Source organism: Amphiprion ocellaris, chromosome 24 (genome assembly GCF_022539595.1).
Source record: "Amphiprion ocellaris isolate individual 3 ecotype Okinawa chromosome 24, ASM2253959v1, whole genome shotgun sequence".
NCBI lineage: Eukaryota > Metazoa > Chordata > Actinopteri > Pomacentridae > Amphiprion > Amphiprion ocellaris.
In genome coordinates this window covers 16,910,760-16,918,953 of record NC_072789.1, presented here as the reverse complement: position 1 = coordinate 16,918,953, position 8,194 = coordinate 16,910,760, and positions in this window count along the sequence as shown.

Sequence of the window (8,194 nt, the reverse complement as noted above, 5' to 3'; positions counted from 1 at the left end):
AGTTCCCTTTACTGTATTGTTATTTCTACACTTTACTGTTATTTATTTAGGACTTTATTCGACGAATTCCAGTCACAAACACTAAATGGCGACACGTTGATCGGTTTAACTCCTTCAACCGAACCTTCCAGATCCACAGAAAGTTTCCAGCGAGTTTCTGCTGCTTTTCTGAACAAATGTCCAACATTAAAGTGTTTAAAAGCTGCTGACATTACCTTCACACGGAGGCTGGACCGGAGGACGTAAACTGCGCCACAACTTCGGAAGAACGAAACTGAAAGTTAGACAGAGAGGCGTTTGGGTTCCAGTGGAAAAATCAGACATCAGAGAGTTCAGCTGGAGATGAACCACGTTTAGGGAAATAAAAACACCGTGAAAGATCTGTGAATGTTTGCTGAGCTTCAGTAATAATTACACTGAAAACATAATGTAGTTGTTTTTATTTATAGCTGTAATCTGACACTGGGAATCCAAAACATGACGAAGCACAGATTAAAGAATTTATCCATATTTATGTGAGAACAATGATTATTATTATTATTGTTTTACATTTTTATACTCTTCTACCTCTTTATGTTTCAGTGGATCTGCTATATTTTTACTGTCATTCTTGAATATATTTTTTATTTATTTTGATGTCAGACACATGAGAGCTCTATTGATTATTAGTAAAGTCACCCTCATTCTTAAAACACATCAAAAATAAAAACAGATGTTGTGCCAAAATGTTTTCCTGCAGACAAATTAGACTGGTTTGACAAATGAAATGAAGCAGTTTAAATATTGAGGTTTAGACTCTCCAGTTTTACTGATCACAGAGAGAAACTAACATGTAGAAATATGAAGGTTTAGACCCAACAGTGTTAGAAATGATGGCGATTAATCAGACATTTAAATATTCATATTAAAACCACCACACATATGTATAAAATGACCAAAAATGAGATAAAACCACTACAAATATGAAAAATGACAAAAATATGATTCAAAACTACCATACATATTGGTAATATTGTTTGATTACTGGATAATGGATCAGTATTATTATTGATTATTGATCAGTTGCAGGGACAGAGATTTGTGTCTGAGTCTCTGCTGCCATCTAGTGGTCGATCAACATCATGACTTTTCCCAGATTGAATCCACAGAGTCCTGACTTGTTAGTTGGATGAGAGAGACTTCCAGCTAGATGGATCTCTGAGCAGCAACACTTTCCTGAAATCTTCAAACGATCCCTCATAGTTTGTTTCATCTGAAGTTTAGTCTCCAAAAAATGAAGTCTAGGACTTTTAAAAGAAAGGAGAGTAATTTTCTCTTCCTTTGTGGATGTATGGATCATGACTACTCTGCAACAACGTCAATGAACCAGCCGTCAACATGAACAGCAAAACATGGTGGACAGCGTTCATCACATCAGGAAGAAAGAGCAAAATCACAGCAGGCAGCTCATGGTTCAGTTTGGGAAGCGTGATGCACAAATGAAATGTGGATGCTGTCAAAAGGCTGTGAGATGTGGAAAAAAGATGAAGAAGATTGAAGAAAAGAAGACAGAGCAACGCTGGAGCTGATGTGGACGAAGATAAAAGAAGCCAGAGATCAGGGGAAGAGAGCAAACTTTCATAGAAGGAGTCCACATATTCCCATAGAAAATGAAAAGACATGGAAATATGTGTTCTGGTTACTGAATAGAGCCAAATGAGACTCAGAGTTTATTTCCAGGGATCAACATAACAGTTACTTTCTTCATCCAAACTCACAGCCTTAGTGAAGTGACTTATTGTTACTGAATATTATGTTCACATGTTCAAAGTTGTCTTTTATTTCCTTCAATACCAGGAGACTTAAAGACAGCACTAAGAGAAAGGCTGTATTTTTATTTTACAAAGGACTACAGGCACAATGTGTTTTTGTTACAAGAGACTCATGTCACTGAAGAGGATTTAATATTTTGGAGCAAACAATGAGGAAACACAGTTTAGTTTCTCCAAGGAACTAGCAGATGTGTGGGAGGAGCCATAAGCATGAAGAACTGTCCAGGAAACGTCATGGAAACGTCTGATTTCAGCCATTTCCTGTCTCATATTGTGTCACTTTCTCTCTCATTTTGGTCATTTCCTGTCTCATATTGGTCATTTATTGTCTCCTTTTGGTCATTTTCAGTCTCATTTTGTGTCTCATTTTGTAGCTTTTGTGTCTTATGTTGGTCATTAGTGTCTCATTTTCATAATTTTATGTCATTTTCTGTCTCACTTAGGACATTTTGTGTCTCATTTTGGTCATTTGGTGTCTCATTTTGGTCCTTTTCAGTCTCATTTTGTGTCTCATTTTGGTCATTTGGTGTCTCATTTTGGTCATTTTCTGTCCCATTTTGTGTCTCAAATGGGTCATTTTGTGACTCATTTAGAAAATTTTGTGTCTCATATTGTTCATTTTCTGTCTCTTTGTTTATGTTGCACCTATTTATGGTTGTTGTTGTTAAACTTTTGACATCTTTGTGTCTGAGATTTGCCACTCCTGTCTCATTTTGCATTTCTTTATTGTTGTTTTGTTTTTCAAGTTTGTGCTTTTCTGGTGCTCATTTTACAAGTATTTATGGACACTTTGTGTTCCACTTTGTTGTTTTTTGGCTAATTTTTGTCTTCAAGGCAGTTTTTTTGTAAAATTTTGTCCATTTGGTGTCTCCTTTTGGTCATTTTATAGATTATATTAGATTCAACTTTGCTGTCATTGCACAGAGAACAAGTACTAAGACAGTAAATGCATTTTTTAAAAGTCCATTGTGATGTCAGTGAGAAGAACTCCTAACAACTGTTACCACATTCCATATTCTGAAGAAAAACATTGAAAGACTTGAGAAAGTCAGTTGAACACACAAACCTTGGAGATATTGGAGAGTTGTGGTCAAGATTTCAAGTGTGAAACTTGTGAAGACATTATGAAGAAAGACTGTGAGAGAAAAATGAAGCCTCCTCAGCCAGATAGGAAACATTCAGGTAAGACAGAAGTCCAGACAACGAGCTGCAACTCAGCCCCAAATATCAGCAAACTACACACTGACATGTTACATTGAAGTTTTCACAACACTGACAACCAACATTTGCTCATTTTGTGTCTCATTGTGGCTCATTTTGATCATTTTGTCTCTAACCTTGCTCTGTTTTTGTCTTTAGGATTATTTTTACTTGTCATTTTTCTGCCTTTAAAACGTTTTTTGTTCCATTTTGGTCATTTTGTGTCTCATTTAGATCATTTTGTGTCTCATTTAGATCATTTTGTGTCTCATTTAGATCATTTTGTGCGTCATTTTGGACATTTTGCATCCGTTTAAGGTTTTTCTGTTCCATTTAGTGTCTTATTTTGTGCATTTCAGTATGTTTTTAGAGAAAGAAAGTTGTATAAATCAGAGTTTAAATGATATATGAACAAACCTCTCTGTAAAACCCTCAGAATATGGAATAGAATAAATTTGGACAGTGGTGAATGTAAGTGAAGATTTCTAGATCAGTTTTTTCATTTCAAGGCTAAGTTTGGTCATTTTTTAATCTAATTCAGGTCATTTTTCATCTCTTTATGTTGTTTTTTGTACCATCTTGGTTATTGTGTCGTTTATTTTGGATGTTGTTTGTTTTTAAGGTTGTTTTTGTTTAAAATTGTTCAGTTTGTGGTTCATTTTGTCACTAATTTTGATCAGTTTATGTCTTTAGGGTTGTTCTGACTAGAAATTTTGATAATTTTGTTCATTTCAGCATGTTTTTAAGAAAAAAATGTTTAAATCAGACTGTAAATGATATTAAATAGTATTGAATAGAATAAATGTAGACAGCTTGGTGAATTTAAGTGAAGATTTCTGGATAAGTTTGGTCATTTTGAGACTCATTTTGCTCATTTTGTGTCATTATGTGTTTAATTTTGGTCAGTTTACATCTTTTGGTCTGTTTTTAAACATTTTGCATCTTTTCATGTTGTTTTTTGTACCATTTTGGTCGTTTTCTTTGTCTTAATTTTAGTTATTTTGCATCTCTTGGTGTTATTTTCATAAAATTTTAGTCATTTGATGTGTAATTCAGGTAATGTTGCATCTCTTTATGTTGTTTTTTGTACCATTTTGGTCATTTTCATTGTCTTAATTTTAGTCATTTTGCATCAGTTTAAGGTTGCTTTTTTTAATTTTGTCTCTGATAGTATGTGTTTTTCTGGGATACGGGCTTTCCATATATTTTCTTTAGCTCAAGAATGTTAAACAGAATGAAACCATATGTTGAAACGTTTATTTTAGCTATCATCTGTCACAGGTTGACCTGTGGGTTAACCTAAAGGGACTAGGGACCTCCTGACTCCCTCTTTCTCTCTTTGTCCTTCGTACGCGATGCATCTTAATGTATGCCAGATGTTGAAACCTATAAAGATCTAGTCATTGTAACTCTCTTCATTCATTCACCGCATGATGCTTGAATCATGAGCTCGTCCGTATTAAATGTACTCTTAATTTGATCTACCTGTGTCATCTCTTCATTGATGAACATCCACCTTCAGATCAACATCATTTCAGTCTCATTTCCATCATTCATCTTTCTCTGCTTCTTTCTCTGCAGATTGCCAGGATTTCTTAAAGAAGTGCCTCACGATGGTCCCTGAACGTCGACCCAAACTGATGGAGCTTCTGCATCATCCATGGCTGAGATAGAAACACCACTCAGACACAACACAAACATCACATGACACATAAAGCCTTAATTATCCTTCATATTTTTTTTTTAAAAAGTAGAAAACGTGTCCTCATCTCTTCAAGGAGAGATGACAAAATCTCAATCAAACCACCGCGTACTGGCAGCTGTAGAGAATATAAAGATGATAAAACTTACTAAACACGAAACTTCACAAACTCGCTGTTACAGGAAATACACCGTTATTTCCCAAGTCTGCAGAGTCTCACAGACTTCGGAAAATCAGTAAAACATGCAGACTTGTTCGTACTCGACGGAAATCAAAATTAATAAAATAAATTAAAATGAACAATACAATAAAAAATAACTAGAAATTACCAATACAATAAAAATAACTAAAATACATCAAAATTAACAATACAATAAAAATGATGAAAATAAATAAAAACTGATGTTCCAATAAAATGAATAAAATAAATGAAAACTAACAGTACAATAAAAATGATTAAAAAAATACAGAAAAATTGACAGTACAATCAAAATGATTAAAATAAATAAATATTGACAATGCAATAAAAATGATTAAAATAAATAAAAATTACCAATACAGTAAAAATAAATGAAATAATTATAAATTAAACATGCAACAGAAATAAAATAAATAAAACGTAATACAATAAAATTAATTAAACAGAAAAAATTAGCAATACAATAAAAATTAATGAAATAATGAAAATTAATAATACAATAAAAATGACGGAAATAAATAAAAATTACAAAAACAATGAAATTAAATAAATCAATTAGAAGTTAATAATGCAATAAAAATAAACAAAAAATACATAAAACCTACAATAAAAACGAATAAGTTTTTAAGAATTATCAATACAATAAAAACAAATAAAATAATTAGAAATTAACAATACAGTAAAAATGAATAAAACAAATAAAACCTAATACAATAAAAATGAATTAAATAGGAAAAAATAAAAATACAATAAAAATTAATGAAATAATGAAAATTAACAATACAATAAAAATGAATGAAATCAATAAAAAAACTAAAATTCCAATAAAAATTATCAAAATAAAAAAATGACAATACAATAAAAATGACTAAAAAAAAATCAAATTACCAAACAATAAAAATAAATGTAATAATTAGAAATTAATGATGCAATAAAAATAACTGAAATAAATAAAACTTAATAAAATAAAAATGAATAAATTAAAAAAATTTATCGATACCACAAAAATAAATAAAATAATTAGAAATGAACAATACGATAAAATGAATGAAATAATGAAAATTAACAATGCAATAAAAATTAATAAAATCAATAAAAACTGACAATACAATAAGAATGACTAAAGAAAAATTAGCAATACAATAAAATTACATTAAGAAAATAACATTAACAATATAATGAAAATAAATGAAATAATTAGAAATTAATAATACAATAAAAATAAATAAAACTTAATACAATAAAAATGAATGAAATAAAACATTATCAATACAATGAAAATGAATAAAATAAGTACAAATTAACAATACAATAAAAATTTATGAAAGAATGAAAATTAACAATACAATAAAAATTAATGAAATAATAAAAATTAACGACAGTAAAAATGAATGAAATAAATAAAAATTAACCATACAATAAAATGATTAAATTCTATGAAAATTGACAATACAATAAAAATGACTAAAATAAATCAAATTACCAAAAAATACAAAAGAAATGTAATAATTAGAAATTAATAATACAATAAAAATAAATAAAATAAAGCGTAATAAAATGAAAATGAATTAAATAAAAAAATTGTAAATACAATACAAATAAATAAAATGATTAGAAATTAACAATACAATAAAAATGAATGAAATAAATAAAATTATCAATACACTAAAAATGATTAAAATAAATAAAAATTGTTAATACAATAAAAATTCATCAAATAATGAAAATTAACAATACAATAAAAAGTAATAAAATAGAAAAAAATAATACAATAAAAATTAGTGAAATAATGAAAGTTAACAATACAATAAAAATTATTAAAATCAATAAAAAATTGACAATACAATAAAAATTATTAAAACAAATAAAATTATCAATACAATAAAATTAAATTAAAAAATAAAATCAACCAGATAATAAAATAAATTTTAAAATTAGAAATTATTGATTGATACAATACAAATAAATAAAACTTAATGAAATAAAAATGAATTGAATAAAAAAATTGTAAATACAATACAAATAAATAAAATGATTAGAAATTAACAATACAATAAAAATTAATGAAATAAATAAAAATTAACTATGCACTAAAAATGATTAAAATCAATAAAAATTGACAATACAATAAAAATGACTAAAATAAATGAAACTACCAAAACAATAACAAATAAATGTAATAATTAGAAATTAATAATACAAAAAACATAAAATGTAATAAAATATAAATGAATAAAATAAAAATTTAGAATTACAATAACAATGAATAACAGAATGAGAAATTAACAATACAATAAAAATGACAAAATTAAAACTGATTACAATAGAAATTAATAAAATATAAAAAATTGACAATACAATAAAAATGACTAAATAAAATAAAAAATAAAATTAACAATATAATAAAATAAAAATAAAAATTTAAAATTAATAATACAATAAAATAAAAACCTAACAAAATAAAAATGGATAAAACTAAAAAGTATCAAGACAATTAAAATCAATAAAATAACTTGAAATTAATAATATAAAAAAGGAAACAATAAAAAATTAATGAAATGACGAAAATTAGCAATACAATAAAAATTAATGAAATAAATAAAAATTAACGATACACTAAAAATGATTAAAATAAATAAAAATTGTTAATACAATAAAAATTAATGAAATAATGAAAGTTAACAATACAATAAAAATTATTAAAATCAATAAAAATTGACAATACAATAAAATTATTAAAATAAATAAAATTATCAATACAATAAAATCAAATTAAAAAATGAAATTAACCAGATAATAAAATAAATTAAATAATTAGAAATTATTGATACAATGCAAATAAATAAAATTAATGAAATAAAAATGAATTAAATAAAGAAATTGTAAATACAATACAAATAAATAAAATGATTAGAAATTAACAATACAATAAAAATGAATGAAATAAATAAAAATTAACAATGCACTAAAAATGATTAAAATAAAAAAATTGACAATACAAAAAAATGACTAAAATAAATGAAACTACCAAAACAATAACAAATAAATGTAAGAATTAGAAATTAATAATACAATTAAAAATAAAACATAATAAAATATAAATAACATAAAAATTTAGAATTACAATAAAAATGAATAAAATAAAACTGATTACAGTAGAAATTAATAAAATAGAAAAAATTGACAATACAATAAAATGACTAAATAAAATAAAAAATAAAATTAACAATATAATACAAGAAATTATGAGAAATTAATAATACAATAAAATAAAACTTAATA